Source organism: Heterocephalus glaber, unplaced genomic scaffold (genome assembly GCF_053883595.1).
Source record: "Heterocephalus glaber isolate CG9 unplaced genomic scaffold, H.glaber_assembly_v1.0 deba00001504, whole genome shotgun sequence".
NCBI classification, from domain to species: Eukaryota; Metazoa; Chordata; class Mammalia; order Rodentia; family Bathyergidae; genus Heterocephalus; species Heterocephalus glaber.
This window is the reverse complement of record NW_028258324.1, coordinates 70,293,830-70,319,841: the sequence shown is the minus strand read 5'-3', so window position 1 is coordinate 70,319,841 and position 26,012 is coordinate 70,293,830. Positions and strand designations below refer to the sequence as shown.

Below are 26,012 nucleotides of genomic sequence, written 5' to 3'. Positions count from 1 at the left end.
GCAGACCAGTTAGATCATCATGCAATTAGCTAGACAAGAGCACAGAGCCCAGGACGCTTCTGACACCTTGGCCAGTCACGTCTGCTTTTCAAAGCTCACCAAACCTTCTTAGGGTAGAGCAGATGAGCTATAAGATTTTTGAAAAGCAACATCTTGTTTGTAAAACTCTCCAGTGACCTGGTTAGGGCGGGTTGAGAACAAGTGTAAGTGATTGTAGGTCCAGGATGCACTCTAATGGGGCTAAGAAGCAAAAAGGAGGGGTCCCTGGCCAGGGAAATGGCCGAGGGATGGGCAGCCACACTGGCTTGCGGGAGGGAAGGGCAGCAGCCTCTGTCGTCAGCATTTGGCCCCTAGGACTGGATGTGTTTGGGGTTTTTTTTTTGGTACCAGGGATCAAACTTGGGACCTTGCGATTCCAAAGCAAGCAGCGAAACCACTGAGCTAAATCCCCGGCCCGAGGACTGGCTGCCCAAGGCCTCAGGCACTCTAAGAGAGTGGTATCTCTCCTGTAGGACTTTTAGGGGGAAATCTGGGGCTGCCTCAGACTCTGAGCTGGAGGAGCTGTCAACCCTGACTCCAGGGAGAGACATTCCTGCTGCCAGCGCTACCTCTGACACAAACACTCCCGTGGCTCAAGGGGCAGCTTCCGCTCCCTCTGGCTGTGATACGGGGGGCCCATGTGCCCGAGGCTCGATTCCGGACACCTGGGACTTATCACTTGTCCCATGGAAGCTGGAGGTCGTCCCTGGCAGGACGGCACCCAGCCAGGTAAGCAGGCTCATCTGGGCTTCTGGGAAGGCCTTTCCCATGTCTGGAAAGACATGGTGGCCTCTGCTGCTATTTCCCTCCAAACCCTGGCCAGTGTGGGGTAATGTTTGGGATAGAAGTTAAAGAGAAAATAGCAGAATCCATGCGAGTTTTTTTTTAATCTTTGAATTTTTTGTTTTTTTGAGACAGGGTCTCAGTATATAGTTCAGGCTGGCCTTGAACTCATTGTGTAGCCCAGGTTGGCCTCAAATTTATGGTGATCCTCCTGCCTCAGCCTCCCGAGTGCTGGGATTACTGGCATGTGCCACCATGCCCGGCCCATGAGTTTAGCAATCCGAATAGGAGGGAAATGTGCCAACACACCCAGAAGGATTGTCCTGTGGTAGTGTAGGAGACTTGCCTGTTCTCTGTACTTCCCTTTGGGGTTTCTACAATGTTCTAGGCTTTCTACACTAAGGAACAATATCACTTTTCTAAGATAAACATGTTTATTTTGTGAAAGAAAGTTGTATCAGGGAACTTGCTACTGATAATAGGTATGTTAATGTTAGTTAAAAGACTGAAAGGAAAACCACCCCAAAGTTTACTGTATCTCATTCTAGAACACCACCTGACCTTCGAATATGAAAAACAAGCTGGGTGTGATGGTGCACTCCGGAGGCTGAGGCAGGAGGATTGCTGTGAGTTCGAAGCCAGCCTGGGCTACATAGTGAGACCCTGACTTGAAAAAACCAAAAAGACAAAGAACGACCTCCAGTCATTCCCCTGTTACTCTCCATGGTGTAGTTCACAGCCTCATGAACGTGGCACTTAGTGACTTGCCTCTTGTCTTCGATGCTGGCCTGTCAGTGGCAGGAACACGGCTCTGCCTTGCCCCTCACGGCCTGGAGCAGGGCTGAGTGGGAGTGCCTGAGCTCCGTGTGTCTGCTGGAATGGCCAGCTTGTGAGCGCTTTCCATTCCACTCTTAATGCATTCTGAGCTCCCAGCTGTTTATCCAATAGACTTTTATTGCTTTTGTGATCAGAAGAAAAAGCATAAATAATTTTTCAGAGAGAAAAATAATTTTAACGGAGAGACATCTCAATGATAACATTTGAGAACGATGAAGGGAGCATTCTTTTGAAATCTCAGAAACACACGAGGAACCTGCTGGTGTGAGAGGCAGTGTCTGGCCAGATTCCTGCTGGGTGACAGCGCAGATGTGTGGGACAGAAATTCCTCCCCACACAGGCACTATTGGTCTGCAGGGCCGTCAAGTTGGACAGGACCATGTGTGCAACTGTGTATACAGGAGGCCGGCCGGGTCCATGCACTGCTGCCTCTCCCTCTTGGCCCTCTGACCTGCCGGGGCACAGATGTGTTTGGCAACCCAGTTCCCGAGCCTGTCTGGTTTAGGTGTACACAGCCTCCCGAGGGGTGCGGGTCAGGAGGGCACTGGGCCTTTCCCCGGAGGACAAACAGCCCATTCTGGATCCAGCTGTTGAGGCACCTTTTGTCCTCTGCCATCTGCAGGCTGCTCCTCCAGGAGGTGGCTACCAGGCCCTGCCTGTCCCCTGTCCTTCACTCCTTTCCTTCTCTAACTTAACCGTTTGCCATACAGAGTGCAAGGCCTGTTTATTGCACTTAGGAGCGCTGCTCTTTAGGTGGCTCTCGTGGTTTATATCTTGATGTCCCCCAAAACCTTGCTCGTAGGCAGGGCTCTGTGCAGGTGATTAGATCATGCGGGTGTGATACTCATGAGCGGATTGGTCCACTCAAGTGTGAAGAAGCCTGGTGGGAGGAGGTGGATCACTGGGGGGGTGGCCTGGAAGGGTTTATTTTCCTCCTCCTTCCTGATCTCACTGTTTTCTGCTTCCGGAAGCTGCTTCTCCTTTGCCAGGCCCTTCTGCCCTGCCACCCTGCCTTGGAGCCAGCTGACTCTGTATCACCAGAGAATATCACCACATATGGCCAAACTGGGAAAAGATCAAAATTCAAAATCCCAAGTACAGTTTTTACTGACTCTGTATGGCTTTCACACCAGCATGAAGTTGAAAAATCGTCAAGTCGAGCCGTTGTAGATTGGAGACCTCTGCAGTTTACTTAGCTCCCTTTCATCAGCTGACACCATAGTTCATTTGCATCCCCTCACCTCCTTCTGGGGAAGCTCAAAGGCTTTTTGAAAATTTCTGTGACCTCTGGGAACCGGCAGGCTCTCTGTTCCTGCGTCATCGGCTCCACATATCCACATTTGCTGGTGATTCTTCCTCCTCTGCTCCCCCTGGCTCCAATTTGGGTCTTTTCATGATTTTCCCTCAAAATCACTTGCACAGATTATATCTAAAAGGTTGGAAGATGAAGCCAAGGAAATCCTCACAATCCCTATTAATGGATCCCTTCCTCTCACATGAAACACTGCAGCTGCAGCACAAGCACACGCAGTCTTTCCTACCTCCTTTGGGTGTGGAGAACTAGAACAATTGGGCCCTTGGTTCCAGAAAAAACTCTCACCATTTGTCCGTGAGTGTCCTTTTGTTCACCTATTTTTTTTTTTTTTTTGGTACCAGGGATCGAACTCTGGTCCTTGCGCTTGCGAGGCAGGTGGCAGAACCACTGAGCTAAATCCCTGGCCCCTTGTTCACCTATTTATATACCTCCTCACCTACCATGCCCCCAGGGACCCACCTCCAACCAGCCTCCCCCTTCCAACACCACATTTAGCTATAAACTCAAGTGGACCAATCCACTGGTTTTCAGAGCTAAACCATCAGCAGCAACCTCATGCACCTCTGTGCTTCTACCACTTTCCATCCTGTTGCCTCTCTTCACCCCTGACCCTTATGGGTTCATCTTCCTGAATTTTGTTCTTATTAGTGGCTTACTTTTAAAAGATAGCTTTATCCCAAGTTTTGGGAATAGCCAGTCTACTTTTCAAGAGCAATAAGGAAGGGAAACTTCCTACCAGTACGGAGTAGAGGTAGAAACCCTTGTCTGTCTACCTGATCTAGTCTCATCTTGTCCAACTGATTCCAGTGTTCTTTTCTGGAATCTAGAAGGGGCCAAAGGAAAAGACCTGGATTCCTTTTAGAGGGTCCTGGAGACCATATCTCAGAGCAAGCCATATAGATAGAAAATCTGGTAGATTGACAGCATGAAAAGCCATCCTAAAGGCTGGTAGGTTTATTTGGGGACAAGTAATATAGCTCTGGAGATAGACAGCTTCCCTGGATTCTTTATATTTAAAGGCACATCTTTGTCTTTAAACATTTGGTTCTCTCGGCCTGCAAAATCCCCTTGCATCTTATCTTCTTGGTAAACTTCTGCCCAGTGAAACTTCAATAACGCGAGAAACAACTTCCGTGCTTTGACTGTACTCTGAGCAGGCTTGTCACTGTCCAGGTGGCAGACACAGATGTGTGCCTCTCAGACTTCTTTCAGAGGGCACTCATTGCTTAGCTGCAGGCACACGATGAGCTGACAGTCCTGGCTCTGGATTTCTTCAGGGATGTTTCCAGCTCCAGCTCCCAGCTGAGGTCCCAGCTTTTTCAGGGAGGCCTTTCCCCCAGCTGAGCAAGGTAGTGCTACCAGGCCTTCTGCTTTATATATAGCATAATACATATTCTATATGAATTAGATAGATGGGAATGGAGGGTCCCATTGGTGACATACAGGCACATAAGAAGCCAAGGGCAACTAATGATTGAAAACTAAATGTGAGAGCCAGAGCGTTTGTTTCTTCAACAACTTCCAAAGAACCCTTCATTTCATACCACTGGTGATGAAAGAGAGCTGAAGACAGAGCCCAGGATTTTTTTTTTTTGTATCGGGGATCAAACTCAGGTCCTTGCACTTGTGCAGCAGGTGACAAAACCACTGAGCTAAATCCCCAGCCCAACAGAGCCCAGGATTTAACAGACAGAGTGGCTGAACTCCAGACTGTTGAATGCTCAACCAAGGCAGTTGTGTGGGGCTGTGACACATGGGATAGATATTTTCTTGGACCATCCCTGATATCAAGTGTTGCAGCTGGGGTCTCCAGAAAATTGTTGTGAGAGAGTTAGATGTGCAGTTGTTTTACTGAGGAGCAACATCTGCTAAAGGAGAGGGGAAAGCAGGATTGAACAGGGGGAGGCATCAGATGATAATGCAAATATGAGAAAATCTCTGCTGGGCCAATGAATGGGGTGGCTCCGAGCAGAGACTGCTGCAAGACTAGGCCGTTGGTCCACCATCTTGCTCAGTGACTGGTCTGGGTTCATGCCAAGAATAGAGTGGCTTTTGCTGTAAAATTGGGGCAGGTCTTGATGAAGAAAACACCTGGAGGCTGTCTGCTGACCACATTCCTCACAGCTGGGTAGCATGTCTTTTCATCAAGAGGATCTGGAAAGTGCATCTTCCTTGTTGCTAAGAGCTCAGATGCCTCGAGGATGAGGGCTTGGGTCTCCCCACAGGAAAATGACTGAATCCAATAGAGGCAGTTGTCACAGTGAGGCGTTTAGATTGGGAATATAGTAGAGGGAGACCCCAAGTACCAGCTGGGCTCAAAACCAGCTTCAGTAAATGAGGCCTGCACTTCATGACCTTAACTTCTCTCTTCTAGAGATGCCCTGGAGATGCAGGCTCACTGGTCCTTATACAGGTATGGAGAGGGACGTCCACACAGAGCAAAGTGTAAACTGGCAGACCCAGAGCTGTAGCACACAATTCTCCGTGAGGAAGAACTCTGCCCCACCTTGAGAAGTGTGGTGAGCTGACAGCCTCAGCATCTGGGTGGTGTTCACGGTCTCTTCAGCTTTGGGGCTGGGGTCAGACAGTGGGGGGTGGCACCAGCCAGGACCAGGCACGGCAGTGGTACGTATAAGGGCTTTTCTGTTTCTGCCCAACAAAAGACTCGTCTAGCAGGAAACCTCAGACATCTTTGTTCCCGAGCTCTTAGGGGGCAAGCGGAAGCTTTGTCAGGTCTCCCTTGTGGTCTCACAGCTCCAAGCCCCCCACTGCCTTCCCCCATCCTTTCATGGGTGTTATTTACTAACAGCTCTCTCACCCTCTGCTTCTTGGAGAACCCCACTGACACCTGTCTCCACAGCAGCTGCTTCACTGACCAGCTGAACACCCAGCTCGGGATCAGGCTCCAGAATTCTCTATAGCATGGAGCCTGCAGGCCACCAGGTAGGAAAGAGACAGAGAGGTCAGACACCAGCAGCCAGTGCTTGTGAGTCTGTGATTCTCAAGCACAGCTTAGGGCCTGAGGACTTTGGTCCCCTTCTGGGGCCTCTACTGGGTGGACTCCACCTGGGCCTGGCTTTCTCCCCCACCAGATCCTGCTCTCTTCCTTGGGGACCAGGTGAAGAAAGAGACATGGATTGGGTTGCAGGGGCTGGACAGCAAAGATCCCAGAGCGCAGCACCTCTGGAGCTGTGTTCTGGAGAACAGCAGGAGCCATGGCCAGCCATGGCAGCAGGGAGCAGTGTTTCATGGGGAGTGTCCAGAGTCCTACTGGGTTCTGGGTGTGGCTATAGTTGCTGAAATGGTTACAGAGAAGACAAGGAGGAGCCATTTTATGGAGGCCTTTATGGGACCACAGAGAGGGCTTCCAGGAGAGGAGACGGCAAGTAACCAAACCACCTTCCTCAGCCTCCTGGGCAAAGCACAGATGCACCATGTGCCGGGGTCACTACCAATAACCTGCACCCCTGCTGCCCATTGTATTTTTTGTCATTTTGAAGCTGCCAATTTTGTAGGCTGAAAACAATGAAACATTCTCACTTTTGAGTGAGTTTATTGGATTTAACTTGCTTTTGGTATAATTACCCAGCCTGAGACTGGGTAATTTATAAAGGAAAGAAGTTTACTTATGCCCACGGTTCGGGAGGCCTGGAAGGCAAGAGTAGCAGCCATTTTTTTTTTTTGGTACCAGGGATTGAATTTGAGACCTTGCGCTTTCGAGGGAGGAGGCTGAATCACTGAGCTAAATCCCCGGCCCAAGGCAGCCATTTTTGATGAGGGCACTGAGCTGCTTCATACTGTGGCAGATATGGTGAGGGGGAGAAAAGGGGATCCTAAACTCTACTGTAGCCAACTTCTTCCCACAAGAAAGGCATTAATCTTTTTGTGAGGGCTGCACTCCATGACCCAAACACCTCCCAGTATGCCTCACTTCCCCAAACTGCCAGGCTGATGAATTAATGTTCTAGCACATGACCTTTTGGGGTAGCTGTCCAAATCATTGCACCAACACAGAGAGTTGAATTCAAGCTAAGAGTGTGCACTGCTCTGCCACAAAGAAGGATAAACTTGAGTCACTTGTAAGAAAATGGATGCGTTTTGAGACCATAATGTTAGTAAAATAAACCAAACACACAAGCTTAAATGTCACCCAAAATATAAATAAAGAGCAAAATAAAAGATAGATAGTAGGAAAAGGGAAATAAATCTTTTGCAAATGGGAAGGAGACCAAGAAATGGAGGAAGGGGGGAGGGGAGAGGAAGGGGAGGGAAAAAGAATTAGTGTGTTATGTGCGTGCACCAGCTCCCCATGAGGGATGTAGTCATTATGTACTGCAAACATGCACTAACAAAAAATAAAAATTGAAAAGAAAAATTAAGGATATATGTATGCATTTCCATTTAAAGTACCTTTGATGGAACTTTCTCTCAGCCGGTATTCCTGGAGTGCCCCCTACAGGGTAGACACCAAACAAAACTTACTGTGCATGATCTGATTCTGTTCACACAGCAACCCAAAGTGTATACACAGTATTATCCCCTTTGATGGCATTTTACAGACGCAGAATGAGGCACAGAGAGGTTAAGTAGCATACCTGGGGACACACAATGAGTTATGGAGGTGGAACTGGAGTGTAGACTTGTCTGAACCATGAACTCGTGTCCTCAACCTCTGCCCAGGCTTCCCTCCCAAGTCCTCTGTGTGTGACTTCCAGAATGGTGGAATGGGGAGCCTAGAAGGGGCTTGTGCAAGGTAGGGTCCTGAACTTAAGCTTCGTTACCAAAGTTCTGATTCCCAGAGGGTCCCAGGTTTGCTGGTGTGTGTGTGTGCGTGCGTGCGTGTGTGTGTGTGTGTGTGTGTGTGTGTGTGTGTAAAACCTTAGCTCCTTGTCTGGCTTTTCCTTGGCGGAGGGCGCTGTCGCTTCCTCCTGTGGCCACCAGGGGGAGGCGCTCCCATGGGAACTGTCTGCTCAGGCGACACCTTGCGGGTTCCTTTCCCTGGCACCGGAAGTTCCAGGGCTACTCTCTGCTCCCTCAGACTCAGATCTGCGGAGGATCTGAGGAGGCCCCACCTCCATGCTTGGAACACCCTGGGAAGGGAAGGCACGTGGTTGGAGGGTTTATGATACATCCTACTGTGTGACACCGAGGATCGGACTTGTATTCCATTGGGAGCCACAGGGGATCTTTAGAAAATCCCATAGGTGAAAAGTAGCTAAATGTTTATACCCAAACTTCTAAAAATTGAATCCATCTTCAATTTAGGTTTAAGAACAGGAGCATTAAACTATTGCATGGGTCCTTCTGGGCTCTGTGCTTACGAGCTCCTGGAACCTGGATGGGGCTTGGTCCGTCCGATACCTTTTGGTTCCCAGTGAACAGAGTCAGTGAAGAGAGAGAGAAAGAGTCAGAAAATGTGAGGGAAGGAAAAAGTGAGACAGAGAAGAGGACAGAGACCCACTATGTTTGTTTGTTTGTTTGTTTATTTATTTATTTATTTGGTACCGGGGATCGAACTGGGGTCCTTGCACTTGCGCAGCAGGCAGCAAAACCACTGAGCTAAATCCCAGGCCAGACCCACTATATTTAAAAGAGCTTTGTCTATTTTTTTTTTTGCAGGACTGTAGAAATGATTTAAAAAAGGGGATATAAAAGTAAACAAGTTAGCCGGGGATTTAGCTCAGTGGTGCCACCGCCTGCCTTGCAAGCGCAAGGTCCCCAGTTCGATCCCCCCGTACCAAAAAAAAAAAAAGTAAACAAGTTAGTGCTTCTGCCCTCAGGTAATTCACTTCCTTGTGAAATAGAGCTCCAAGCAAGTCATTCTGGTATTGAGCAAAACACTAGGCCTTCCTGGAGGGGCCACCCTCTTCCCACTTCAGGCCTGCTGTGGTGAGGCGGCCTCCCGCAGGGCCTCCTGGCCTCCAGTTGTCTGAGGGAAATCTTGAGACCTTACTTGAGTCTTGCCCCTTCCTAGGTAACATGTTCGTGTGTTTGTTTATGTCTCTAGGATCTTTAACCATTTCTAGCCCCAGCACATCAAGCTTCCGTAGTGATGAAGTAGATCTAACTTGGTGGAGTTGTTTTTCATTCTTTGCTCTGGGATCCTGAATGAAGTCAAATATTCTTCTACTGTAGTAAATATTTTTTGTGTTATACTTTGAAACACCTCCCCCTCCCCATATGTTTCTGTTCCCAGTTTCTGGGACTGTGGTTAGTTAGATTGGAGTCCTGGACTGATCCTTGATAGCTATTACCTTTTCTCTGACATCTTCTGTGCCGTACTTTTTTTCCCCTCACTATTTTAACCCACTTCCTGATCTACCAACCTTTCTATTGAAATTATTTTTCAGAATTATGTTTTTAATTTACAAGAGCTCTATCTCATTTTACTAAATTTTTTAGGTTGTTTTTGAGTACTCTGTTCTTTTTAATGTTTGTAATAGCCTCTCAGATTTCTCTGAAGATACCTTATGCGTATTTTAAAGTTTTCTCTTGGTCCCTCAGTTATCCTTGTTTTCTCAAGGTCATTTTTCCTGTTTCATTTTTTTATTTAAAAAGTGTTCAAGCGCACATATAAGTTGAAAGACTAGTACAATTTTTTTTTTTTTTTTTGGGTACCGGGGATCGAGCTCAGGACAGTGCATTTGCAAGGCAGGCGGTGGAACCACTGAGCTAAATCTCCAGCCCAAGACTAGTACAATGGATACTCATATATCCTTCTTTTTGTGTATTGTATATCCTTTTCCAAACCATAATTAACTAGCATTTTGCCACATTTAGTCTCTTTCTCTCTTCCTTAGTTTTTTCTGAACCTAACTATTAATTCCAGTGAGTTATCATATTTCCTTGCTGTCTTTTAACCTAGAACAGTAACCACCCCATCCCTGCCTACCAACACCTTAGTGATGTTTTGGTGGTTTTCAAAGGGGTGCCACCCCTTTGAAGAGCACAGGCTATCTTGTGACAAGTCATCCATTCTAGATTTATCTGATTGTGGTAAACTGCTTAAGTATTTCCCCCTAGGTAATTGTGTGTATTTAAGATAGTATCCCAGCTGGAAGCAAGCACGTGTTTCCCGTGAGTGGGTTCAGCTGAAGTATACACAGCAGGCATATCTATGAGTCATGCCGGGTCCTGTTCAAGGCATCACAACAAGAGACACATGCGTCCATCTGCCCTTCACTGGGGCTGTTGATGTTCGTGACCCAGACAAGGGCTTGCTTTATCTACTTGCTTTCCCCTTGCACCTCATCAGCCACCTTTGGGAGAAAATTTAAAACTATGTGAATGTTCTGCTCCTCTTTGAGCCTTCTCCCAAAGATTTAACACTCGTTTTTCTGAATCAGACTTTATGCTGCAGGGTGTAAAGTGGTGATTTTTAAATTTAAAAAACCCTCCCACATTTATCAGCACTCTCTGGTTTAACAAGATGTTCTAGGTTCAACTTGTGCCTGCACTTCCTGGTCCTGGAATCAGCCATTTTCCGGGGACGCTGGTTCTTTTTAGCAGTTGCCTTTATTTTCGGAGAGTGCTTTCACTGGATGTTCATTATGGATTGGCAGCCCCCTTCTCTTCCTTTTAATTCTTATGAAGAGGTTACTGTCTTTTTCTGGTTTGCAATATTTATGATGAGAAGTTGGCATTTTGTCATTGTTTCATTAATTTTTCCCAGTGTTTCATTTTTCTCTCACTACTTTAAAAAGATTTTTCTGTTGGGCCAGGGATTTAGCTTGGTGGTTTTGCCATCTGGTGTGCAAGCACAAGGACCTGAGTTCGATCCCCGGTGCCAAAAAACCCCCACCAAAAACCAAAAATCCAAACCAAACAAAAAAGATTTTTCTGTTGACTTTTGGTTTTTAGCACTTGAACGTCTTTGATCTGTGAGGTGATTGTTTTTTTTGGTACCAGGGATCAAACTCAGGACCTTGTGCTTGCAAGGCAGGCGGCAGAACCACTGAGCTAAATCCCCGGCCCCTGTGAGGTGATATTTTATTCATTTACTTGAAAATCTTTCAGCTATTATTTCTTCAAATACATTTTTCTGCCACAATACCTCACTGGTCCTCCTGGGACTTGAGTTACACACGTACTAAACTTCCTGTTGGTCCATAGATCACTAAGCCCTTGTCCACTTTTCTCTATCTTTTGTTTCTTCTGTGATGCACTTGGGATAGTTCTGTTGCCCTACCATGAAATTCACTGAATCTTTTTCTTTGTAGTGTTCAATTTTTCCTTAAGCTCATTCAGTAAAATTTTCTCTTCCAGTTCTAGAATTTTCATTTGATCTTTCTTTTCATAATTTCCATTTATCTACCACATTTCCCCATTTGCTCACTCACTATGTTCAGTTTTTCTCTTTAAGTCCTTAAATGTGTTAATTTCTCAAACTGGATATTGTATCACAGTTTTCACTTCCTTAGTTGCGTTGGAGGGGTGTAAATTCATGAGCTGAAGATACTAGACTCTCACCTTTCATTTTCTTCTTATGGCGGCTTTGTAGAAATATTGCCTGTCAATTTTGTGTATTTAAACGTGTATTTCATTTTCCTGGTCCATCAGTAACAAGTGTTTCCTGGTGGAGGAGGGCAAGCATTTGAGTGGCTAAGAATATTAGCTCGAGAATGCCCTCTTCTGCTAGTGCAGTGAAATCTTCAATAGCTGGTGCTTGTGAGAGAGAGGTTGGTGTCTTCTGACTCTGTGATTCCTTGTTGTTTCTTTGGTGCCCCAGCTTTCCACTGTCTTGTTCTCTTCATTTCTTCATGTTCCAGCTGCACATAACAGCATCTCCAACGAGCTGCCATCTTCTCTCTAGGACGATGCCTTTCCAAGATTGTCACTTCCGGTCCTGTGGCCCGTCCGACGTCTTCCTCCGGGTTTCCCAGCAACTAGGGGTCTGTCCCACCCCAACTCCAGATCGCGGATCTGTTCAGTGCTTCTCCTCCTGCAGAGGGGTCTTCAGGTTCTCCACTGCCGGAACCCGGCGGCCCTCCCCCTTCCATGCAGTCCCTACTGACTGCTCTGGACCCAGCTTTGCTATTGTATGTTTAATGGCCTCCCTTACATAGGAATGAAATTTGCAGAATCTCTGGCTTGTAATTTGATATAGATATGGATTGCCTGTGATTTAAGTTGCCATCTGTTCATTTTATGAATTCTGTAGCTTGGATGAAAAGATTTGGATAGACAGTTATCATCATCCGGTGGGAACCCAGTAGGGCAGTTTAAAAAGTATTGGCTGTATTTATTGTGAGTACTTTACGCAGATGTCTAGTGCTGCTTGAGTGGCTGCTTATATTTGAGTGTGTGGCACCAACAGGCTATTAGGAGCCTTGTGTGTGTGGCAGGGTGGGGTGGGGGTGGGCTTTGCTTAGGGTGACCATGCAGGAGCTGGCCCTTCTGTGGGGGACCCACTCATTTCCCCAGGGGGAAACCTCCATGCTTCTCTGTGGAGTAGCAATGGCTGCTTTTGCCTACAAGGCAAATGGACTCTTTCCTGGGGGAACTGGAGATCGAACTCAGGACCTTGGGCTTGCGAGGCAGGCACGGTGACACTGTGCTAAATCCCCGACCCTAAGGCAAATGGACTCTTAACTGGGGAGAAGGGGGTCACTTTTATCAGACGCACACTTTCCGTTCTCAACCTGTTCTCAACCCTATGTGTCTCTCTTTCTATCCTCTGCACTATACCTGCTTTCTTAGAGACCTGAATCTCCCTGAGAGGCTGTGAGTGAACTTCTTTCTGTATTCAAAACAAAACAAAACAAAAACCCAGCTGGGGATTTAGCTCAGTGATGCTGTGCCTGCCTCGAGAGTGCAAGGTCCTGAGTTCGATCTCTGGTACCAAAACAAAACAAAACAAAACAAAAACCCTTGGTGCCAGTACTCTCATCTGCAGCTTCCTTCACGCTGCAACTTAAGCTACTTTTCCTTCTTTTGCTTCCTGTCTTCCATAATTTTATCAAAATCTTACATCTATTGATGGCCCTTCTCTCAGTCTCTTGTGGCTATAGTTTATCAGTTTTTATTCTTTCACTCTAATTTTAGTGAGGAAGTGGAAGGGAAAAGAAGTAAACAGACATGGTAATTTTGTCATCTTTAATTAGAAGTTCCAGGCTGGGCATGGAGGTACCTACCTGTAATCCCAGCATTCAGGAGGCTGAGGCAGGAGGATTGCCATGAGTTGGAGGCCAGACTGGGCTACATAGGGAGTTCAAGGCCAGCCTGAACTACATAGTGAGACCCTGCCTCAAAAAAACCAACCAGCCAGAGGGAGAAATGAAGGGACAAGAAAAAAAGTGAAAATAGAAGAAAAAAATGGAAACAAAGCTTCTGTATACAGGGAGGGGAGGGGGATTGAGGTAGGGAATAGGATAAAATAAAATAAAATTTATTTTAAAAAACCCCAACCAACCAGGCAACCAACAAAACAAACAGGCAAAACCCAAAAATAGAAATTCTTCCTCTTGGACTTTTGAGTGTTTTAAAGAAAAACTGCCCCATTAGCAAAGGAAAGAAGGTGGCAGCGGTTCTGTGGCCATGGATCAGAGCCTGACCGTTGTTGCTGGGCCTGGAAGGAGGCTGGTGTGGCTGCACCTGGCAGCTGAGAGATCTGCGTAAGGCTCACAGCGGGGCCCAGGGTGGGGGCTGCAGCTCCTGCCTCTGTAGCTTTACATCCTACACACTGCTGAAAAGCATCATTATCACAACAGAAGTGAATTTGTGTTCCACTGAACATCTCTGCCTGGGATTGGACCCACCCACCAGACTGGATTTGATGTCGACCCTCACTCTTCTCAGAATAAGTTCAGTTCCCTTGAGTATGCGGTTCTGGCTTTTTCTCTTTCCCCCTGGAACACAGGTTAAAGCCCCCGCATACTCTGCTCAGAAGCTCACAGAATTATTGAGAAAAGAAATTCCAGACACACGAAGAAAAAACAGAGGCAGAGACACAGCTGGGATTGCAGCACAGACTCTGAGTCCGTCTGCAGTCACCTCCAGCCTTGGCGGAGCCCAGCCTTCCGTGTTTGGCTTGGCTGGGAGAGCAGGTGAGTCAGCCGACTTGGATTGCTCCGTTGAGTAGAAAGAGCCTGTGTCCCAGGCCTTGCCCTGAAACCTAGCCACACCTCTCCTGGGGCCTGGGGCTTCACTGATGTACATCAGCTTTGCCTCCTGGGTACCTGGAGCCTGGACTCTCCACTGGGGAAAACACACCCTGATGTGGTTCCAAGCATCCTTCTGCTGGGCGTCAGGCCAACGAGCTTTACTTCTTGGATATGGAATGATGAGGACACCACTTGTGTGACACTGGGAAGGTCATTCTTTCTCTCCAAAGAGTCCTTACCCAGAGTCTTGCTGTGTAGCCCAGGCTGGATTCAAACTTTTGATCCTCCTTCCTCCGCCTCCTAAGGGCTGGAATTTCAGGCATGCACCGCCACCTGTTTCTTGCCTACTTCTCTTGGCACAGAGCTCTAGGCCGCATCTCGAGCACCCACACGGGCTCTGGAGTGTGAGCCTGTCCCTGGGGCTTCTTCGTCTTTGTGTATTCTAGGTTCTCCTCCCCTTGACTCAAATAGTAGAAAATTATCTCTCCAACTTCCAAAATTTGAACAGTGTAAGGAAGATATAGGAATAGGACATGTTTTGGGACATGGAGGCAGGAGGATCACAAGTTCAAGGCCGACTGGGGCAACTTAGTGACTTAATGAGACCTTGTCTCAAAATGAAAAGTAAAGAATGGATGAGGATGTAGCTGAGTGGAAAGGCCCTGGGTTCAATCCTCCCTACTGGGAGAAACAAACGAAAAAAGACGCACAGCCCAACCAGCCAGGATTTAGCTGTTACCTTTCAGAAGTTATTTATTGTTGCTGTGTCCTAGTGTCTACATCTATACAATATGATAGAAATAACAGCTACCTTGCAAGATTGTGTGGACAAAGTCAAAGCAGATGGTATTTTGTATGTGCCAATGTATTGGCCATTGTTATGAATAAATACATGCTCCTTAGCGGATTTCTCTAGGAGCCTGTTATGTTAGCTAAAAAATACTCCGTCTAACACACAGCTCCCTAAAGTGCAGTGGCTCATGGCTCCCAGATGAACTAAAACATCTGGAGACCAATCAGTGCTCAGGACCCACCCACTTCATTCATTTCTGTATTAATGGTTACTCATGCCTGCCATGTGCCAGGCCCCCTGTTCTAGGCACCAGGAATGGATTGGCAAAGCAAACCGAATTCACGACCTGAGGGAGCCTGCATTTCAGTGAGGGTAATATATCATAAACATAAGTTACGTAATTTGTTAGGCATTGGTAAATATCAATAAAAAATACCAGAGAGTGAGGGAGATTGAGGATGTTGGAGGAGGGGATGTGGAACTTGAGAAAAGGTAGTCAGGGAAGGCCTTGTTGAGAATATGACTTTAGAATCAAGATTTGAAGGAGGCGAGGGAGTGAGTTGAGTTACCTGGGAGAAGACATTAATGTGCAAAGGCCCAGGGGTAGGTGCAGGTATGCAATGTTGGAGACAGTGAGGAGGCCAAAGTGGCTGAAATGAATTGAGAGAGAGATAATGAGAGGCCACAGCTGAGGGCCTATAGGCCCACTGAAATGACTGGCTTGTTTGCTCATTTTGTTGTTAATTGTTTATTTCCTAAAATAAATTATTGGGGGGGGGAGCAAAGGGAAGGGGACATAAAAAGAGTTGAGACGTGTTATGCACATGTACTGGCTCCCCGTGATGAATGCAATCATTATATATTGCAGATGTGTACTCCTAAAAATAAAAATTAACAATACAGAAATGATTCCTTGGGCCACACACTCAGGTTTAATAGGTCAGAGATCAAATTCTGTGGAACTCAATCGAAAATCTGCCGAATCATTTCACATTCCTTTCCTACCTGTATCTCTTATTTCTTCCTCTTGCCTGATTGCTCTGGCTAAAGTTTTGAGTATTATGTGGCACAGAAGGGCTGGGGATCCAGCTTGGAGGCACCATGCCTGCCTGGCAAGCACAAGGTCCTCAGTTCGATCCCTGGTACTTGTCTGCTTTCTGATTTTAGAGGAAAAGGTTTCAGTTTTTCTCCATTTAATATGATGTTGGCAGTAAGTTTGGCTTTCATCGGATTGAGATAAGGTCCTTCTATACCTATTTTCTTTAGGGTTTTAAAATCATAAATGAATGGTGGGTATTCAGACCTACACTTTTAGGAACTTTTCCAAGTATTCCTTTTCCCTACTCTCTTCATTTTCATGGACTCTTTGTCTTGGACTGGATTTCCACTTACTTTCTCAGCCCCTTAATCTACTAGAGAAGAACAATCCACACACCTTATCTCCACATCCTCACCACTCTCCTTTTTTTCCTCCCTGGTACCTGGGATCAAACTCAGGACCTTGCACTTGCAAGGCAGGCGCGGTGACACTGAGCTAAATTCCGGGCCCTGCACCACCCTCCCTTGAACCCACCCTGGCTTCACTGTAGCCCTGGTCCTTCAAAGGAGACTGTTCAAAGATTATCAGTGACTCCCAGCTGCCGCCTAATGGCTTATGGCCTGTCTTGACCCTAGTGGATTCCGCCCTCTGAATCACCCTTGAGCACTCAATTATTAGGAGAATTTCTTGACCCTGCCCTTACCTTTAGCTCTTCTGGTTTTTCCTGGCCTGTAAATGTGACTTCTCCCAGGAGTTCCCTCTTTGTCTCTCTTCTTGCTGTACACATTCTCTTCAGGCAATCGTGTCCATTCACATCACTTCAGCATTCCATTTTATATTTCCCAGACCTCTAGCTCTACTCCTGTATTTTAGACCCATATTCTCAATAGTTTTCTGGGCACTTCTATATGGAAAATCAACCAAAATTTAAAATGGTAGCTAAAGAATGACCATCATTTTTCTATATAGGGGTTGTGCATTATACAGATTTGAAATATTTTATATTTTTACTATAATGATAAGAAAATCAAGCAAGTCTATTGTCTTTTTTTTTTTTGGTAACGGGGATTGAACTCGGGTCCTTGCGCTTGTGCAGCAGGTGGCGCAACCACTGAGCTAAATCCCCGGCCCTCAAGTCTATTTTCTTGCTAAAACAACCACAACCACACACACACACACACACACACACACACACACACACACATCTGTAGTGCTGAATGGTGAGAGGAGTGGGCAAGGATCCAGCACCCTGGAGTTTGCTCTCTCCCACCTACTCTGTGATCACTGTGTAAATTCCCATTTACCAGTTAGGAAAGCCAACAGCCTCGGCCATTCACCCTGGTTTCTCCTCTCCTGTTCCTTCTTTCTAGCTCACTCTATTGCCCAAAGTCCAACAATGCTTCGATCCCATAAGGACAAAAGTCCCACTTGTTCTGTCGCCTTTCTCCAGTACTTAATCTCTGGGGGTTCCTTCCTCCCTCTTTGCCAAATTTCAGTTCCTCAGCCAATCATCGAACTTCCTCTACGTATCTTAATCCTTTTTTATTTTTTGAGACAGGGTCTCATTATGTAGTTCAGGCTGGCCTTGAACTTACTATGTAGTCTAGGCTGGGCTTGAACTTGTGATCATCCTCCTGCCTCAGCTTCCTGAATGCTGAGGTTATAGGCACCCGGCATCACTCCTGGCCCTGTGTCTTAATCTTAATCACTTTGATCCTCTTCCTCTTTATGGTATTCTCTTGGCAGAACCACAGTCAGGTTAAATGCAACCCCTCACTGATTTCACATCCTTCCTCATGCATCTAAATTGGATGGAGAAAATACACAAAATTCCTAAGTGTTTTCCTACTAAACTCATGACCATGAATTTCAAGTCCACTTTTAATGTAGCCAGGCTGTGTGCTAAACTTTCTAATCCTTTCATTTTTCTTGTAGTCCTAGATGACTCTTTCTCACCTATTTTCCCTTTGAGTTTCCAACTCCTTTGCTGTCATCACTGTTACTTGTAATCTTCCTTCCTACTTACTGAGGAAATGAAAGCCAGAAAAAGAAAACTGTCCTGGATTCTCACCACCAACCACACCATCCCATGTAAGAGCTGCTGTGCCAGCAATCTCTGTGTTACCTCATTTGACTATAGAGTAATCACCTATACCCCAATTTGAAGCCAACCGCCCCCCCCAAGGACGTTTCTCCAGTCATTTATCTTCTCTCTCTTACATCATCAAGTTTTCCCTTTCTACAGAGTCTTTTCCATTAGCATTTACTCATACTACTGTTTTCTCAGAGAAAAAAACTGATGACAAGATCCTTTAAATAGAAGACCCCAAAAGTTCCACCAAAAGACTCCTATAACTAATAACAAGTTCAGCAAGGTAACAGGACACAAAATCAATACATAAAAATCAATAGAGTTCCAGTACACTAATAATAGAACCTACAGAGAAAAAAACCAAGAAAGTAATATCATCCACAATGGCTTTAAGAAAAATCAAATGCTTAGGAATTAACCTAACAAAGGAAGTGAAAGATCTCTATTACAAAAACTATAGCACTCTCAAAGAGGAGATCGAGGAGGAGATCAGAAAATGGAAAGATATTGCCTGTTCTTGGATAGGCAGAACAAATATTGTCAAAATGGCCATACTTCTAAAATTGATATATAGATTTAATGCAATCCCAATCAAAATACCAACAGCTTTCCTCACAGAACTGGAGAAAGCAATCCTAAATTCATATGGAACCAGAAGAGACCTAGAACATTGATTCTGGGTAAAAAGAGCAAAGCAAGAGGGATCATAATCTCAGACTTAAAGTTACATTATAAAGCTACTATGATTAAAAAACAGCATGGTATGGGCGCAAAAAAATAGACTTGAGGATCAATGGAACAGAACAGCAGATACAGAAACAACCCTGACCACACTCAAGTATTTGATCTTTGACAAAGGGGTCAAAAACATACCCTGGAGGAAAGACAGCTTCTTTAACAAATTGTGCTTGGAAAATTTGCTATTCATATGCAGAAGACTGAATCTAGACCCATATCTCTCATCATGTAGTAAACTAAAATCAAAATGGATCAAAATGTAAATATTAAAACAGAAACAATCTATTGGAAGATAAAATAGGTAAAACTCTTGAAGACAGGCAAGGACTTTCTGAACAGAATCCCAGTTGCACAAGAAATAAGATTGAGAATCAATAAATGGGATCATATCAAATTAAAAAGCTTCTGCACAGCAACATAAACAACCAACAGAGTGAAGAGATGACCTACAGAGTGGGTATTTCTTCTACCACCTACTGCTTGGACAGAGGTCTCTATCTAAAACAGTGGTGGTGAAGCTGTGGGATGTGTGCTGCAGCTGGCACACAGAACCTTCTCTGCTATGATGTCACCAGTTGTACAAGTTGTTTTTTCTAAACTAAAGCCTCAGTATTCAGTTTTAATTTCAGTGTTGGCACTTTATGATAAATAAGTGGATTTTGGGTTGCAGTTTGGGCACATGGTCTCAAAAAGCTTTACTATCACTGATTTAGAACAACAACAAAAATTAGACCTCCTCAAAATAAAAGACTCAGTCAAAAAAATGGGCAACTGAACACTTCTCAGAAGAAGAGATGAGTGCAGAGGAGGCTTCTGGGTAGGTGTGTCACAGCTCCCAGCACAGAGGAGGCTTCTGGGTCAGTGTGCCATGGCTCCCAGCCCAGAGGAGGTTTCCAGATCAGTGTGCCACAGCTCCCAGCCCAGAGGAGGCTCCCAGCATGGAGGAGGCTTCCAGGTGGGTGTGCTGCATCTCCCAAAGTGGAGGAGGCTTCCGGGTAGTTGTGCTGTGGCTCCCACCATGGAGGAGGTTTCTGGGTAGGCATGCCACAGTTCCCAGCACAGAGGAGGCCTCTGGGTCAGCGTGCCACAGCTCCCAGCTCAGAGGAGGCTTCCAGGTAGGCATGCTGCAGCTCCTAGCGTGGAGGAGGTGAGTCACATGGAGGTGTGCCAGCAGCACCCCCCCACCCTGTTGAAATGAGAAGAGATGTAAACAAGCCTCAGAACCAGACTTCCAGATCACCTAGAGCAACCCCAAAGGGAAATGAGATGGAACACTGATACTCAACCACCTGGAATCCCTGAACTAGCAGCAAAAGAGGATCTGGAAAAAATGAAATCAGAAATAATTTCTCTCATAACACCAGAGATTGTGCCCATAGTGGAAGACATGATTAATAAATCTAGAGAGGGGCCGGGGATTTAGCTCAGTGGTTCTGCCACCTGCCCCGCAAGCGCAAGGACCTGAGTTTGATCCCTGGTATGAAAAAAAAAATCTAGAGAGGGCACAGATAAAAAAATAGAGGAGCTGAGGAACATGATGGAATCCCAACATGGGAAACAAATGGAATCCATAAAACAGATACAAACAGATTTCCAGGAGATTAAAAACTCCACTGAAAGTCTATGCAGCAGAATGAGCCAATGTGAGGACAGAATTTCAGATATAGAAGATAAGATTGCAATTAGTGATGAGGAAAAGAAAAATTGCTTTAAAATTGTAAGGGACCACAAGAAATCAATCCAACAGCTGCTAGGTAATGCAAAGAAGAATAACATAAGACTGATTGGAGTCAGTGAAGAAACTGTTCACAGAAGTGATGGCAGAAAAGTTCCCAAGCAGGGGAAAAGAACTTGACATACAGATAAGTGAGGCATATAGGACTCCAACTAGCCTTGATCAAAAAAAATCTACATGTAGGCATATAATTGTTAAGATTCCAGAAACAGAACAGAAGAACAAAATTCTACAAGCAGTTAGAGAAAAGAAACAAATCACTTACAAAGGAAAGCCCATCAGAATTACAGCAGACTTCTCAAAGCAAACCCTCAAGGCAAGAAGAGCTCAGAGTGATGTATTTCAAGCCCTAAAGGAAAACAACCTCCAACCCAGATTGATGTACCCTGCAAAACTATCTTTCAAAATTGATGGAGAAATAAGATACTTTCATGACAAAGAGCACATTAGGAACTTCATGAATATCAAACCAGCACTCCATAAAATTTTAGACAAAATCCTAGGAAAAGACAACAAGGATCACAATTCCAGGAAGCCCAGCAGAATGAATCCACTGGGCACGACAGGAAAATAAAAGCGAAGAGGGAGAATCCAAGAAAAAGAAAAAGTCATGACAATGATAACTTAATACGTACCAGTTATAACCATCATTGTTAATGGTCTCAGCTCACCAATAAAAAGAAATAGGAGCCGGGGCTTTAGCTCAGTGGTTCTGGTGCCTGCCTCCCAAGCGCAAGGACCTGAGTTCAATCCCCGGTACCAAAAAAAACCCAACAAAACTTCAAAAGAAATAGACTGGCAGAATGGATCAAGAAGCAAGATCCAACAATATGCTGCATACAAGAACACTTAATTCAAAAAGAAACTCATAGACTGAAAGTTAAAGGGTGGAAAACAATACTCCATGTGACAGGAACCAAAAAAAAGCAGGAGTAGCTATCCCCTTTGAAGATCAAATGGATTTCAAACCAACACTGATTAAGAGAGACGAAGGACACTGCATCCTTGTAAAGGGAACAATCCAAGAGGAAGAGATGACAATCATAAATATCTATGCACCAAACACTAGTGCACCCAACTATATAAAACAAATACTAATGGACATGAAAAACCATATAAGCACTAATACAATAGTAGTGGGAGACCTCAATACCCCATTGTCACAGATAGATCAGCTAGACAAAAAACAAGCAACAAAATACTAGAACTCAATCAAACTCTTGAACAAATGAACTTAATTGAAATAACAGATGTTTACAGATATGTTTCACCCCACAAAATCAGAATACATGTTCTTTTCAGCTGCACATGGGTCGTTCTCCAAAATAGGCCACATACTCGCTCATAGAACATATTTAGGTAAGTGCACAGGAACTGAAGTTATCCCCTGTGTATTATCAGACCATAGTGCAATGAAATTGGAGATCAATAGCAAAAGAAACTGCAAAAACTTCATAAAGACGTGGAAATTGAACAACACACTTCTGAATAACCAATGAGTCACAGAGGAAATTAAAGAAGAAATCAGACAGTTCCTTCAGTTAAATGACAATGACAATACAACATATTGGAATCCATGGGACACAATGAAAGCAGTCTTATGAGGGAAATTGATAGCATGAATACTCATATTAGGAAAACAGAGTGAGCCCAATTAAACAACCTGATGCTGAACCTCAAGCTTCTAGAAGGAGAAGAGCAGGACAAACCCAAAGCTCATACAAGGGAAGAAATTATATAGATCAGGGCAGAAATCAATGCAATGGAGAGTAAGAAAACAATACAAAAAATCAATGAAGCCAAGAATTGGTTCTTTGAAAGAATAAACAAAATTGACAAACCCTTAGCCAACCTTATCAGAAAAAGGAAAGAAAAGGCCCAAATTCAGGAAATTACAACAGACCCAGCAGAAATCCAGAGGAACATCAATATCTACTTCGAGAACCTATACACCAATAAGATGAAAAACACAGAAGAAATGGACAGATTCCTAGACACGTATGAATTACCAGAGTTGAATGAAGAAGACCTAAAAATTCTAAACAACCCAATATCAATCAATGAAATTGAAAATGTATTTAAAACCTTACCAACCAAGAAAAGCCCAGGTCCTGATGGCTTCACCGCTGAATTCTACAATACATTTAGAGAGGAACTACTGCCACTACTGTTTAAACTCTTCAATGAAATTGAAAGGGAAGCAATACTCCTGAATTCATTCCTGGAAGCAAGCATCACCTTGATCCCCAAAGCAGAGAAAGACCCAACTGAAAAAGAGAACTATAGGCCAATCTCACTAATGACATAGATGCCGAAATCCTTACTAAGATACTGGCAAATAGAATGCAGAAGATCATCAAGAAGATCATACACCCTGACCAAGTGGGATTCATCCCAGGGATGCAGGGATGGTTCAACATACACAGATCAATCAATGTAATACACTATATCAATAGAGCCAGGGACAAAAACCATATGATCACCTCAATAGATGCAGAAAAAGCATTTGACAAAATCCAGCATGCATTTATGATAAAAACCCTACAAAAAATCGTAATAGACAGACTCTACCTCAATCTGATAAAAGCCATCTATGAAAAACCAACAGCCAATATCATACTAAATGGTCAAAAACTGAAATCCTTCACACTAAAATCAGGAACAAGACAAGGATGTCCACTATCATCACTCCTGTTCAATATAATTTTGGAAACATTAGCCACGGCAATTAGACAAGAGAAAGAAATAAAAGGAATAAAGATAGGAAATGAAGAAGTCAAATTGTCATTATTTGCAGATGACACGATACTCTATATCAAAGACCCCAAGAACTCTACCAAAAATCTTCTAGACTTAATAACCAAATTCAGTAAAGTAGCTGGATACAAGGTCAACACACAAAAATCAATAGCTTTCCTCTATATGAACAACAGACTCACTGAGAGAGAAATAGGGCAAGCAATTTCTTTCACAATAGCATCAAAAAAACCTGAAATACTTAGGAATCAACCTAACAAAAGAAATCAAAGACCTCTTCTCTGAAAACAATAGCATTTTGAAAAAAGAGATTGAAGGCAATATCAGAAAATGGAAAGACATCCCTTGCTCCTGGGTAGGAAGGATCAACATAGTGAAAATGGCCATACTTCCAAAATTGCTATATAGATTCAATGCAATCCCAATTGAAATCTCACCAGCATACTTCATGGACCTTTGAGAAAACAATCCCAAAATTCATTTGAAACAGGAAGAGACCCAGAATAGCAAAAGCAATTCTAGGTAACAGAGACATGGCAGGGGGCATTACAACCCCCAATTTGAAACTATACTACAAAGCTACTGTGATGAAAACAGCATGGTACTAGCAAAGAAACAGACCTGAGGACCAGTGGAACAGATTAGAAGATGCAGAAACAACTCCAGACACACCCAGCCACTTCATCTTTGACAAAGGAGCCAAACACCCTCACTGGAGGAAAGATAGCCTCTTTAATAAATGGTGCTGGAGAAACTGGGTTTCAACTTGCCAAAGACTAAAACTAAACTCTCAACATGCACTAAACTAAAATCGAAATGGATTAAAGATCTAAATATTAAAACAGAAACGCTGAACCAGCTGGAACAGAGGTTAGGTAGAACTCTTGAAGACATCAGGGTAGGAAAAGACTTTATGAACAAAACTTCAGTTGCCCATGAACTAGCACAAACACTCAACAAGTGGGATCTCTTCTTACTAAAAAGCTTCTGCACTGCAAAAGAAACCACCAGCAGTGTGAAGAGACAAGCCACAATGTGGGAAAAATTTTCACCAGCAGTCCCTCAGACAAAGGTCTACTATCTCAAATCTATAAAGAACTTAAAAAAATCAGACCTCCCAAATTTAAAGACCCAATCCAAAAATGGGCATCTGAAATGAACAGACATTTCTCACACAAAGAAGTAGAAATGACAAATAAAATGTTCAACATCACTGGTCATTCAAGAGATGCAAATGAAAACAACGCTGAAATTCCACCTCACTCCAGAAAGAATGGCTGCTATCATGAAATCAACCAATAACAAATGCTGGCAGGGCTGTGGGGAAAGAGAAACAATGCTCCACTGCTGGTGGGAGTGTAGACTGGTGCAACCACTGTGGACATCGGTATGGAGATACCTCAAAGAACTAGGACTGGAAGTCCCATTTGGCCCAGCTATTCCCCTGCTGGGTGTATTCCCCAAAGAATTAAAAGAATCATACCACAGTGATGTATATGAACCCATGTTCATAGCAGCACAGTTTGTAGTAGCTAAAACTTGGAAACAGCCCAAATGCCCATCAACTGGAGACTGGATCAAGAAAATGTGGTTTTTAAAAATAAAATGGAGTACTACTCAGCCATCAAAAATGAGACATTAGAGACATTTATTTCTAAATGGATGCACATTGAGGTGATACTCTTAAGTGAAATAAATAGGACAAATGTGTAAATACTGAATAGTTTCTCTAGTGTGAGAAACTGAAAGTGTACATAAGGACTAAAAAGAATAATAGATAATGTGAAATAGGAAGAAAAGGAGCAAAGGAGAACAGGAAGTGGGAGGGGTAGGGGAAAGGAAAGAAGGGAATGGAATTAATATGAGAAAATGAAAAAAAGGAAACAAAGTCTTTGTAAATAGGGAGGGATGGAGGGGTTGAAGGGAGGGCAGGGGAAGGGGGAAAAAATAAGAGCCAAGAGAGATTATGTAAAGATGCAAATTTCCAATGATGAATGTCAGTATATTGTGTACCTAAAATATACCAATAAAAGGATATACAAAAAAAAGAAGAAGAGATACAAATGGCCAATGAATACATGAAGAAATGTTCAGCATCTCTGGCCATTAGAGAAATGCAAATTAAAACAGCATTGAGATTTCATCTTATTCAGAAAGAATGGCTGGCTTCAAGAAATCAAGTAATAACAAATGCTGGTGAGGCTGTGGGGGAAAAAGGAACACTTCTAGATTGTTAGTGGGAATGTAAACTAGTACGACTACTATGGAGATTCCTCAAAAAATTAACAATAGAAATCCATTCAATCCAGCTATTTTCCTTTTAGCTACCTTCCAGAAAGAGTTAAAGACATCATATTGCACTGATACATGCAATGATTATAGCAGCACAACTCATAATAGCTAAATCTTGGAGGTGGCCTATATGTCCATCAATGGATGAATGGGTAAGGAAAATGTGGGATTTACACACAATGTAGTACTACTTTGCCATAAAGAGAGATGAACTTGAGTCATCTGTAGGAAAATAGATGCAACTTGAGGCCATAATATTAAGTGAAATAAATCAGACACATAAGCTTAAATATTGCATGGTTTCTCTTATATGAGAACCCAAATTATAAGTGAAGAACAAAATAAAAAAACAGATAACAGTAAGTAAGGAGCTAGATCATTCTCAAATGGGAAAGGAATCGAGAGATGAAGGGAGAGAAAAGGAAGAGGAGAAAAATGGGATGAAAAAAGGAATTGAGATGTGTTTTGTATAGGTACCAGCTCCATATGA

The 26,012-nt window shown here is 44.1% G+C and overlaps 1 protein-coding gene across 13 annotated transcripts in view; it reads left to right on the top strand.

The window, feature by feature from the left end:
• The window catches only part of LOC101703630 (transmembrane epididymal protein 1A-like), a 102,732-nt gene that overhangs the window by 44,885 nt on the left and 31,835 nt on the right, over positions 1 to 26,012 (top strand). For 2 of the 13 annotated variants that reach the window (XM_087186748.1, XM_087186743.1), the window contains one exon: positions 13,833 to 14,019. The exons of the other annotated variants lie outside the window; for them this stretch is intronic. The gene's annotated coding sequence lies outside the window, so the exon portion shown is untranslated. The remainder of the gene's footprint in view (positions 1 to 13,832; positions 14,020 to 26,012) is intronic. 13 annotated transcript variants of the gene reach the window in all.